The sequence below is a fragment of the Hibiscus syriacus genome, unplaced genomic scaffold (genome assembly GCF_006381635.1).
Source record: "Hibiscus syriacus cultivar Baekdansim isolate YM2019G1 unplaced genomic scaffold, ASM638163v2 tig00113725_pilon, whole genome shotgun sequence".
Classification (NCBI taxonomy): domain Eukaryota; kingdom Viridiplantae; phylum Streptophyta; class Magnoliopsida; order Malvales; family Malvaceae; genus Hibiscus; species Hibiscus syriacus.
In genome coordinates this window covers 11,910,020-11,923,518 of record NW_024063471.1, presented here as the reverse complement: position 1 = coordinate 11,923,518, position 13,499 = coordinate 11,910,020, and positions in this window count along the sequence as shown.

Here is a 13,499-nt window from a genome sequence, read left to right as displayed (position 1 = left end):
TTGTACTACCAAATGGTGAGGAGTCTCTTGGAGTTTGGTGCCTAGATTGAATTCAAAGGGTGCACATGACTTTTAATGAAAGCACATTCCTTGTCAGTGAAGCATATAGTATAAATCATAATGCACATGACTACTTTGATGTTGTATGCAACTCTATGGCTTGATATTATTCACTCTTGGTCACATGATGTGTATGGATGCTTGGTGAGGACATATGTGACTCGTGAAGCAAGCTAGCAACTTCGTAAGCTAGCTATGAGTGTGAGTAGCTTAGCTAGGAACCTATTGTTACACCAACTACCTTCAGCTACCTTGACTCCTCAACTACTCTCCAGCTAGTGTCAACTCCCATTCAGGTACCTCAGCTACTCTCAAGTTAGGTTCCTTATGCCATGAGCTAAAGTGAGCTTGCTTAGTCGTTGAGATAGTACAAGATGCCATATATTAAATGAGCTATCCTTAAGCTGACATATCCTTCATTCGCTTCATTTGCACCTACATGTGATAAGAAAACATAAGAATATGATGGAAAACAATGAGAAAAATGCACATGCATTATGCCACCTATGTATGAGCTAAGAATAAGTTAGGAAACTAATCAAATATATGTCATAAGCTATGTACATAATCATAAGTCTAAGGTGAGCTAAATATTGTTGCATAATCAATAAATAAGCTAAGTAAAGATGTGATTATGAATGTCTAATGTGAAATAAAGTATGTTAGGTTCATAAACAACAAGATATATGATAAACATAATTGGCATGAAATATGTTTATGTATATAATGAAATGGACTATACTAGGCATGAGACTTATAACGAAGCATTCTAACCACATGCTAGGATAAGGATGCAAGTCATAATTAAGTTCATGCTATGTGTATTAATATAACTAAACAATTGTAAGAAAAAGATAGTGAAAACTCCCTGGTCCTTAAAATAGTCCACACTTGAAGAAAGAAAGATGAAAAGTAGAAGTTACAGAAGTATGATCACATCATCTCACTTCTTTAATGTGGTTTGTCCTCAAATCGTAATTATTATACATTGTAAACTCATTTTTTATGGGAAAGGCCAAAGATGCTACCTTATACGAAGAGTACTCTTCCAAACATTTTCTTGTAATATATTCTTAAAAAACCTACAAAGAAAGAGTGTGTACATTGTTTTTTATCTTCATGTTAATAAGACATAATATCCTTTAAAGTCAAAGGACAAGTCTCATAGATTCCTTCAATTGAATAGGTGCAAAATTCTTCATGCGGACTATCATGTTTGTTTGAATGGGTGCAAACTTCTCGTATGGTCTTATTTGAAACATAACATTTGTTGATATGTCTACAAACTATCACATGCTCTTTCAATGGCATAGTCACACTCATTCATGAACCAATTGATGTTAGGTACTCCTACTGATGTAAGGCTATTCAAGCTTCTTCAATAATGGAGAAGTTGACAGCCTTGTTGTTTCCCGATCTATGAGAGACACCAAATCCTACACTTTGAATTGATAAGTTTTCTGCAAAATTAAAAGAAAGAAATGAATTAAAATGGAAATATGAAATAAGAAATGGAAGAATAAATGAAATTATAAGAAAGGAAATGAAAAGAAAGGATATCAAAGTAGGTTGATGAAGTGTTGTATAATTATCCTTCAAGTGTGATAGATTCAACCTCCAAATGATGTTGATGGACGTATACCGTGATGATGATTGAAGGATAATTTTATGGTGAAGAGATGAAGATCGTAATGGAATGGTGGTATAGTTGGCGTGAAGGTGATGTACAATGGTGATGGAAAGATAGTATCTTATAAGACTAAGAAGGAACCAATGCTATAAAGAGCAAAGACCCATTTATTACAAGTCGTTATAAGGGATGGTAGTAAGGACTTTGACCCTCTATCTATAAAGATATAGGAACTAGAAGTATCAAGGGAAGGAATGACGCCACAAACTTAAGAATTAAGCTTGCTTAATCGATATAGTTCTAAAAAGAACTTGAAGAGAGAATAATCTGACAAGAGTTATATTTTGATTCCTACAAAAGAAATAAAGAGCTTATATTATAATATAACTTAGTTATTATATAATTTAAATATGTGATGCATATAACATATATATTAAGTATGCTTCATTTAATCATGAACATAAGATAAGCTATATATATTATAAAATATAAATCATATAATATAATGTTTAAAGAATAGATTAATATATATGTAATACGATGTAGCTTTGTGAATTGTAAACTAAGAAAAAGACAAATAAAAAGGATTGAGAAGTCTCCCTCATGCCACCATGGTGAGGATGTTAAGAAGCTAAGAAGTAGGATGGTCTGTATCACATCATCTACCATGTTGATTGATTGTGGATCTAGGAAGGAAGCAAAACAACCTGCATAAGTGAATGGTTCAAATATATGGTTTGTTGGTAGATGTAAAGGTAAAATGGTAGGCTATTTATGATATGAGAAATGGTAGCGGAAGTATGTTGTTATGGGTTGATGAAACAATGGAAGGGTGTGAGGATAGTATCTTAGAAATGACCAAGGAAGAACCAGTTCACTGAAGAGAAAAGACCCAATCTTACAAATCCTTTCTAAAGGGTGGTAACAAGGGCTTCGACCCACTATCTATATAAAGATAGGAACCACAAGTAATAAATTACTTGAAAAGTCAATAAAAGTCATGAGGACTTAAGTAAATAGAATAATCTCACTTTAATTTATAAGAAAGGTGTGTTTACAAATGAAATAGGACTAGTATATTTATAGTTTTCGTAGGGACTTGGCCGAATAGGTACATAATGGTTCGGCCAACCCTTGTGTCTCCCTATAATGACATAATTTAATTAGTAAGTAACTTGAATAAATAGTTGTTGGTTCAGTTGGATTGAAAGGGCATGTCTCATGGTCGAATAGCACTTGAAGCCTTTCAAGTTGGCGCCAAATTGGAGGAGAAATGATGCTTGGCCGAATGGATAGGTGACCATTTATCTTGACGCCTAAATTGGGGTCACATGCATAACACATGGCTTGGCTGGTCACAAGGCATGCACATGACTCTCTAGGATGCTTGTGGTGAAACCTTATTGATGTGATCAGAACTACAAAAATCGATCCTGAAGTCATGCCTAAAGGATCTATCACTCGTGCAAAGGCAAAACAATTTAGGGAAGTACTTTCTCATAAGTTCATTCATGCTTTTAAATCTTTTAATGAGAAAGAACCCTTAGATAATAGGTTTTTCAATATGTTGCATATTGAATATTAAATAACCTATAGTTTACATCTTTTATTATACACATTATATAAGTTTATTTACTTAGTTTTTTTTCCCGTATGTTCTGTGTGTAGATACATTTGGCCATAACTTGGGAGCTATATTGGAGCTAAATGGAGCATAAAACAACAAGGAAACTTACATGGGAACATTTAGGAGAGCATAAGGAACCATTGGTGAAAAGTTGTCCGGAGACCTGTGAGGTCATAGTTGGATTGAGCTTAAGATTTGAGCTACAAGATGACCTCATTTCAGCTAGGGAGCTGCACCATCAGCATCACCACTTAGAACACTTAAAATATTTCCTAAGTTAAAATTTGTGAAATTGTACCTTTTCGCGAATAGTTTCCACCTCAAGTGGTACCTTTTCACAAGGAGCTGCCATAATGTTCACCATGCTACAACTCACCTATGGACAGCTCACCTCCAGCTTATTCACACTAGAAGTAGCTCAAACATTAAGGGTTACCTTTTTCAAATATTGTAACCGTTCATGAATGATGCTTCCCATAAAGATGCATTTTCATCTAGGAGCAGGTTGGTGAAGAGATTGCAACCATTGGAGGCTTAAATCACCAAGAGACATGAGATAGAGCTCAATGCCTATTCGGCCACGCCACATGCATTGCACATGAGAGCTTTGGCGCCAAGCATGAGGAGGCACATCACCATTCGGCCAAGGAGAGGAAATCGGTGCCAAGATGAACAAGCATGCACATTCAGCCAAGGGAGATGTCTCCCCATCCTTTGTCGAACCATCAATCCCCTTAATGAAGGGTTAGACAAACCATCACCAAGCCAAGGGAATTCTCCTTTCATCCTGAATGATTATGTACTTCCATAGAGACATGTACTTAGCCGGAACACTATGTACCCATTCGGTAAAGCCCACTCATTTCATATAAATTGAGAGGCTTGCCTTCATTTGTACTCTTCTCATCTCATATATAAAACAAACTCTTATTAGTTAATTTTTCTTCAAAGTTTTTTGTGAACTTTATTGATTAAGTAAGTATAATTAATATACTTGTGGTGTCATTCCTTATATTTTGATTCCTAAATTCCTATATTGATATCTAGCGGGTTAAAGACACTTCTACCTCCCCCAGAGAAAGTTTCTAAAGATTTGGATTGTGCCTCCTAGCATTGTTTCCTCTTTGGCGTGCTTGAGATACAACATGACCACCACCTCCATTTCATCATCAACACCATCAACACCATCCATCAAGACCATCAACATCTTCTTAATTCCACATCCATCTCTATTTATTTTCTTTCATTTAGTTTATTACCTTATTATTCCATTTATTATTCCATCATTAATTATATTTCTTACTTATCTTTATTGCAGCCCAAACTTATAATTCAAGGACATCAATACTTGTCAATCCTAGATTGAGACACAATAAGGATATCCTCTCATTTCCATCAAAGCGTGTAGATTCGCATTACATCAAGTGGTAATCTGAGCATAGTTGGATTAACAACAAAAGTGTCATTGGCGTCCAAAACAAAAAAGACAAAAGAAATTCAAAAAGAAAAGAAGACTCCTACAACAATCAAAAGAGTTAAAAAAATCAGAAAAGAAGAAAAGAAAAAGAAGAATTTCAAAAAGAGAAGAAAAGCCAAGGAAAGTGTGCTCTATCACTACAAGTAAATCAAAGAGGCCTATCTATACTAAGAGAAGATAACCTTATTTGATTAGCTCATATACCTTCATTTTAGCTCTTAAACCTTGTATATTAGCTCACACATATTATATAATGGTATACTTAGCTCATGACATGCATTCAAAGCTCATAAGACCATAATCATACACGACAACAAGGTAATTAGCTCATACAAGCTCAATACCATTGAATTACCTTGTCTTCTTTGAACATGTAGGTACATTGGAGCATGACACACATTATGGTAGCTTGGTAGACTATTTGGCATCAATATGCAACTCACAATTAGTCACAAAGGATATTTTAGCTCATGGAGACTTATGGAAAGCTCAACTCAACTGAGGGAGCTAGCATGTAGCTGAACCTAGCTGGATGAACCATTTGAAGTCAAGTTACTACAAGTGATGCCAATTGTAGCTGAACATATCTAAAGGAGATGCTAGAGAGCTTATGAAGTCACGGCTAGCATGTTTGCAACACATCAACCTTTACTTACATAGTTAGCTCATTACTAGCTTGAATGGAGCTAAGTCACGCCTAGTTGTTGCCCACCTTCAACCCATGCAGGAAACCACACTTCACATAGCCATATGCACGCCTTGTGACTTGCAATGCCATGTGCCTAACATGTTCTTCCATTAGGCACCAAATGAATAACCCCCTCTCTATTCAGCCAAGGTATGAGCATGTACTATGTGTGTTCATCATTTAGGCACCAAGATGAAGGGCCAACTATTCATTCAGCCAAGCATCATATCCTCTCCAAATTTGGTGCCAACTTGAAGGGATACAAGTGTTATTCGGCCAAGAGACATGCTCCTCCATTCCAACCAAACCAACACCTATTTATTCATGTTATTTATGAATTAAATTATGTCATTATAGGAAGACACAAGGGCTGGTCGAACCATCATGTACCAATTCGGCCAAGTCCCTTCAAAAACTATAAATAGGCTATTCGTATTTCATTTTGTACACACCTTTCTTATCAATTAAAGTGAGAATATTCTCTTTGCTTAAGTCCTTGTAACTTTTATCGACTTATCAAGTACTTCACTACTTGTGGTGTTAACCCCTTTTCCTTTGATACTTGTGGTTCCTATCTCCATATAAATAGTGGGTCCAAGTCCTTATTACCACCCATTAAAGAAGTAATTTAAAGTATGGGTCTTTGTTCTTTAACATTGGTTCTTCTTTGAGTCTTCTTTAAGATACTATCCTCACAACCATTCCATTGTTTCATTAACCAAACCTTAGCCGTGTCAACAATCTTCGACTACCATCTCTCATATCATAAATAGCCTACCTATTCACCTTTACTTCTACCATCCAAACCATATATTTTGACCCATTCACTTATACAGGTTATCTTACTTCCTTTTTAGATCCACAATCAATCAACAAGGTAGAAGTACCTTACGTCAAGTGGTAATCGGAGCTTTGGTGGAAGAAGCAGCGTGCAACAACAACAGAAACAAAAAAAATACAAAAGGAAGTGCAAGTGTAAGAAATCATAAAATCAACAAAGAAATTGAAGCACTCAAAAGAAGAAAATTCAAGCACTCAAAAAGAAAATAAAGAAAAGTTTAAGCACTAAATAACAAGTCTTTTCACCAAGCATTTAAGTAAGCCTTTTTAATTGATTATGGTGATAGAAGGTTGTGAAGTGACTTTGTGTAAGTAACCCCTTTTATTCTCTTCTCTCTATTTTTAAGCCACCCTTTTCATTATTATTTGATTTCCATTCCTACTAACCTTTTTGCAACCGACGCACAACAAATAGAATATACTTGATAAGTTTTAAGTAAAGTCATTTAGAACTTGGGATAAAGAGAATCGAGAGGAAAAAGGCTTGAGCGTGTGAGATCAGAAGATGACTAGTAAAAGCCTTAAAAGTCCTAGAGTGAAAACACGAGCGGATTGAGTGACAATCAAGTTTCCTTGGAGTGACTCATGAGGCTTTGTGAGAGTATTATCTGGTAAGGTCTTACACACATTTCATTTTTCCCTTAATTGCAAACATATCTCTTACATCCAACATCTTTGTAGTCAAAAGGACTTTGAACATTCAAAGTCAAGAAGATGAACAAAGAGAGAATATCTTCCATACAAAATGTCACGTGGGAGATAAAGTTTATGTGGTAATCATTGATGGAGGAGGTTGTACAAATGTAGCAAGTACTCATATGGTGGAAAAGTTGGTCCTAAAGACATCTAAACATCCTCATCTCTATAAACTTCAATGGCTAAATGAAGTGGGGGAAGCTAAGGTAACCAAACATGTTATTGTCCCTTTCTCAATTGGAAGATACAATGATGAAGTCTTTTGTGACGTGGTGCTCATGAGTGCAAGCCACATTATATTAGGACGTCATTGGCAATTTGACAAGAAGACTACTCATGATGGATTTTGAAATAAGTATTCTTTTTAACATCAAGGAAAGAAAATCATATTGGCGCCTATGCTTCCAAGTCAAGTTCATGAATGTCAAGTGACCCTTAAGTCACGCATAGAAAAACGGGAGAAGGAAAAGAAGGCCAAAGAAAGTCACACTCAGAAGATGAACATACACGCCAGTAGAGGAGATGTTCGGAAACATTTATCGACCAAGAAGGCTATACTTATACTTATATATAAGGAAAGTTTCTACTTACTAACCCTCCTGAAAGGTTGCCTTCTTCTATCTTTCATATTTTGCAGGAATTTGAAGATATGTTCCCTGAAGAAATTCCAGATGGATTACCACCAATTAGAGGAATTCCACATCAAATTGATTTCATTCCTGGAGCCACCATTCCTAATAGACCAGCATACAGAAGTAATCCCGAGAAAACAAAGGAATTATAAAGGCAAGTCAAAGAACAACTTGACAAAGGATACATTCAAGAAAGTTTAATTCCTTGTGTTTTACCAGTTTTGTTGGTACCAAAGAAAGATGGAACTTGAAGAATGTGTGTGGATTGTAGGGCTATAAACCAGATCACTATCAAATATAGGCACCATATACCTCGATTGGATGATATGCTTGATGAACTTAGTGGAGCCAACATATTCTCCAAAATTAACTTGAAAAAGTGGCTACCATCAAATTAGAATAAAGGTGACGAGTGGAAAACTACCTTCAAGACTAAATAAGTTTTGTATGAGTGGTTAGTCATGCCTTTTGGCTTGACTAATGGCCCTTGTACCTTTATCTATCTGATGAACCATGTCTTTCGGCCTTACATTGGTAAGTTTTGTGTTGTTTATTTTGATGATATATTGATATATAGTAAGTCTTTGAGAGAGCATGTTCAACATTTAAGGCATATTCTTAGCACTTTGAGAGAATAGCACTTATACGCTAATCTCAAGAACTGTGCTTTTCATACTGACCAAGTTACTTTTTTAGGCTTCGTTGTGAGTTCACAGGGACTAGCAGTTGATCCAGAGAAAATTAAGGTAATTCAAGAATGGCCAAAACATGTCAACGTCAGTCAAGTTCGGAGTTTTCCTGAATTAGCCAGTTTTTACAGGAGGTTTGTACCAAACTTTAGTTTTATTGTCGCCCCCTTAACAAGGATTATTAAGAATAATGCAAACTTCTATTGGGGCAAAGAACAATATGTAGCATTCAATGAACTCAATGATTGTTTGACAAAGGCTCCACTACTAGCTTTGCCAAATTTTGAAAAGACATTTGAAGTTGAATGTGATGCCTTCGAAATTGGGATTGGTGCTGTTATGAGTCAAGAAGGGATGTCAATCACTTACTTTAGTGAAAAACTAAATGGTGCAACCTTGAACTATCCAACATATGATAAAGAAATGTATGCACTGTTTCAGGCATTGGAGACTTAGCAGCACTACTTATTGCATTTGGAATTTGTAATACACACTGACCATGAGGCGTTAAAGCATATCAAAGGAAAACACAAACTCAACAAGAGACATACTAAATGGGTCGAATTCCTTAAGTCTTTTCCCTATGTCATCCACTATAAGAAATGAAAATATAATATTGTGGTAGATGCTCTTTCATGCAGGTATGTTTTATTTAACACTTTAGATTCCAAACTCCTTGGTTTTTCATTCATTAAAGAACAATATGTATTGATTTGGACTTTAGAGAAAGGTGTAAGTTATGTGAAACAGGTGCTCATGAAAAATACTATCAGCATGATGGATATCTTATCAAGGAAGGGAGACTTTGTATCCCACAAGGTTCCATGAGAGAAGTATTAACCAAATAAGCACGTGAAGGGGTACTTATGAGACACTTTGGCGTTGAAAAGACACTTAGCATCCTAAAAGAACACCTCTTTTGGCCAAAGATGAAAATGTATGTTGAAAAGGTATGTGAAATGTGCTTATTGTGTAAAAAGAAGAAATCATGAGTCATGCCTCATGGATTACACATGTCTTTGCCGATACCAACCATGCCATGGGTAGATATCTCTATGGATTTTATTTTGGGTTTACCTAAAACCAAGAGTGGAAAGGATTCAATATATGTGGTGGTTGATCGATTCTCCAAGATGGCTCATTTTATACCATGCAACAAGACAGATGATGTTATTCATGTTGCAAACTTATTATTCAAAGAAGTGGTAAGGTTACATGGACTTCCCTGGACCATTGTATCGGATAGAGATGTCAAATTTTTGAGCCACTTTTGTAGGACTTTGTGGACTAAAGTTGGCACAAAACTACTCTTCTCTACTACATGTCATCCTCAAACATATGGATAAACTGAAGTAGTTAATAGAGTTTTGTCAACATTACTTAGATCCATCATCAAGAAGAACATCAAGACTTGGGAGGAATGCCTACCAAACTCGGAGTTTGCATACAATCGAACAATTCATTCAGTAACCAAATATTCTCCATTTGAGGTAGTGTATGGTTTCAATCCTTTAACTCGTTTGGACTTACTTCCTTTACCTTGTGATCAAATAGTAAACAAAGATGGAAAGGACAAGGCATAATTTGTTAAAAGACTCCATCAATAAGTCAAGGAGAATATTGAAAGGATAACTAGACAATATGAATAACAAGAAAACAAGGGAAGGAAGAAGATAACTTTTGAAGAATGTGATTGGGTTTGGGTTCACTTTAGAAAGGAAAGGTTCCCAAATCAAAGAAAGTGCAAACTATTACCCCAAGGAGATGACTCATTTCAAATTGTGGAAAAGATCAATGACAATGCTTATAAACTACAGTTGCCCAGTGAGTTTGGTGGCGTCAGTGCTTCATTCTATATCTCATACTTATCACCCTTTGAGAATGGAAATGATTTGGGGACAAATCGCTTTAAATAAGGGGGATGATGTGATCACTCCCAATTCAGATCCAAAAGTCATGCCACAAGGTCCCATTACTAGATCAAGGGCCAAACAATTTAGGGAAGTACTCTTAACTAAGTGTCTTGAAGCTTTTGATTCATTTGACAACTTAACACCCTCCAATGTTAAGTTATATATTGTTTTAATAGCTAAAGAATAAATTAACAAGGATACATCTTTAAAATAGATGCACATTGTTATTTAAACATGTTTAACATGTTAGAATAGTCTTGCATTTATAATAAGCATGATTCATTACATTTAAGAAATGGCAACATACTTAAAATATATTTGATTAGCTCATATGCCTTCATTTTAGCTCTTAAACCTTATATATTAGTTGGCACATATTATATAATGACATACTTAGCTCATGACTTGCATTCAAAGCTCACAAGACCATAATCATACATGGTAGTAAGGTAATTAGCTCATACAACCTCAATACCATTGAATTACCTTGTCTTCTTTGCACATGTAGGTACATTGGAGCATGACACACATTATGGTAGCTTGGTGGACAATTTGGCAACAATATACATCTCACAATTAGCTCACAAATGATATTTTAGCTCATGGGGACTTATGGAAAGCTCAACTCAGCTGAGGGAGCTAGCTTGCAGATGAACCTAATTGGATGAACTATTTGAAGTCAAGTTACTACAAGTGATGCCAAATCTAGCTGAACATAGCTAAAGGAGAGGCTAGGGAGCTTATGAAGTCACCGCTAGCATGCTTGCAACACATCAATGTTTACTTGCATAACTAGCTCACTACTAGCTTGAATGGAGCTAAGTCACGCCTAGTTGTTGCCCACCTTCAACCCATGCACAAAACCATAATTCACATAGCCATGTGCACGCCTTGTGACTTGCAAAGCCATGTGCCTAACATGAGCTTCCATTAGGCGCCAAATGAACAACCCCTCTCTATTCGACCAAGGCATGAGCATGTACTATGTGTGTGCATCATTTAGGTGCCAAGATGAATGGCCACCTATCCATTCAGCCAAGCATAATTTCCTCTCCAAATTCGGCCAAGAGACATGCTCTTCCATTCTAACCGAACCAAAACCTATTCATTTATGTTATTAATGAATTAACTTATATCAATATAGGAAGACACAAGGGCTGGCTGAACCATCATGTACCTATTCGGACAAGTCCCTTAAAAAACTATAAATAAGCTATTCCTATTTCATTTTGTACACGCCTTTCTTGTCAATTAAAGTGAGAATATTCTCTTTGCTTAAGTCCTTGTGACTTTTATCGACATACAAGTAATTCATTACTTGTGGCATCAACCCCTTTCCCTTTGATACTTATGGTTCCTATCTCCATATAGATAGTGGGTCCAAGTCCTTATTACCACCCCTTAAAGAAGAAATATAAAGTATGGGTCTTTGTTCTTTAACATTGGTTATTCTTTGAGTCTTTTTTAAAACACTATCCTCACAATCATTTCATTATTTCATTAACCAAACCTTAGCCATATCAATAATCTTCCCATACCATCTCTCATATCATAAATAGCCTATATATTCACCTTTACATATACTACCCAAACCATCTATTTTGAGCCATTCACTTATGTAAGTTGTTTTGCTTCCTTCCTAGATCCACAATCAATCAACAAGGTAGAAATACCTTACATGAGAACTTGAGAGGCTTTGTGAGTGTGCTAGTAAGGCTTATTTTTTATTTATCTACTAATAATGTCTCAAATTTCAGGATAAATTTTTGTAGTGAAAAGAGCTTTGAATATTCAGTCTATGTAGGATAACCAAAGAGAGAACATTTTCCACACTATATGTCATGTAAATAACAAAGTTTGTTTCATGATTATCGATGGGGGAAGTTGTACCAATGTTGCAAGCACTTTAATGGTGGCTAAACTTGGACTCAAGATAATTAAACATCCTACACCATACAAGCTATAATGGCTAAATGAGGGGGGAGAAGTTAAAGTCACCAAACAAGTCAACATTTCCTTTTCAATTAGAAAATACCAAGACCAGGTCCTTTGTGATGTCATTCCAAAGAATGCGTGCCATATACTCCTAGGGAGGCCTTGGTAATCTGATAAGAAGGGTGTCCATGATGGTTTCACAAACCAGTATTGTCTCTATCACAATGAAAAGAAATTCATCTTGAATCCTCTTTCACCAAACCAAGTTTCTGAAGATCAAGACCCTTTAAAGAAAATCATTGAAGCTTTCAAATCTATTAAGGAGGAGGAACCAACGAAGATGAACATATATGCTGGAGGAAAAGACATTAGGAAACATTTGTTATCCTATAAATCTCTAATTGTACTTAGGTACAAGGAAAGCTTTATTTTGACTAACATTCCAAATGGTTTGCCTTCTTCTATTTCATCTTTATTGCAGGAATTTGAAGAGTTATTCCCATAAGATATTCCTAGTGAATTGCCACCTTTTAGAGGGATCGAGCATCAAATTGACTTCATACCCGGTGCATCCATTCCAACCCAACCAGTATAAACCCTTAATAAACTAAGTAACTTCAAAGACAAGTTGAAGAATTGATGGACAAGGGATACATACGAGAGAGTTTAAGCCCATGTGTTGTTCCGGTATTAATTATACCAATAAAGGATGGTTCATGGAGAATGTGTGTAGATTGTCGTGCTATCAATCAAATTACCATCAAGTATAGACATCCTATACCAAGAATTGATGATATGTTGGATGAATTGAGTGAAGACACTATGTTCTCGAAAATTGATTTAAAGAGTGGATATCATCAAATCAGAAAGCTAGAAGAAGACAAGTGGAACACCACATTCAAAACAAAGCAAGGATTGTACGAATGGATGGTGATGCCTTTTGGTTTAACCAATGCTCCCATCACCTTCATGAGGTTAATGAATCATGTACTCCAGCCATTCATCGGTAAGTTTTGTGTGGTTTATTTTGATGATATTCTGATTTATAGTCATGGCTTGGAATCACATGTTCAACACTTGAGGTATGTTCTTGAAACCCTTCAAAACGAAAAGTTCTATGCTAATATGAAGAAATGTACCTTTTGCACTAACAATTTATCCTTCTTAGGATTCATTATAAGTTCACAGGGACTTGAAGTTGATCCTGAAAAGATCAAAGCCATTCAATAGTGGCAAACGCCTGCTTCAATCAGTCAAGTCCAAAGTTTTCATGGTCTTGCAATTTTTTACAGAAGGTTTGTGCCTAATTTCA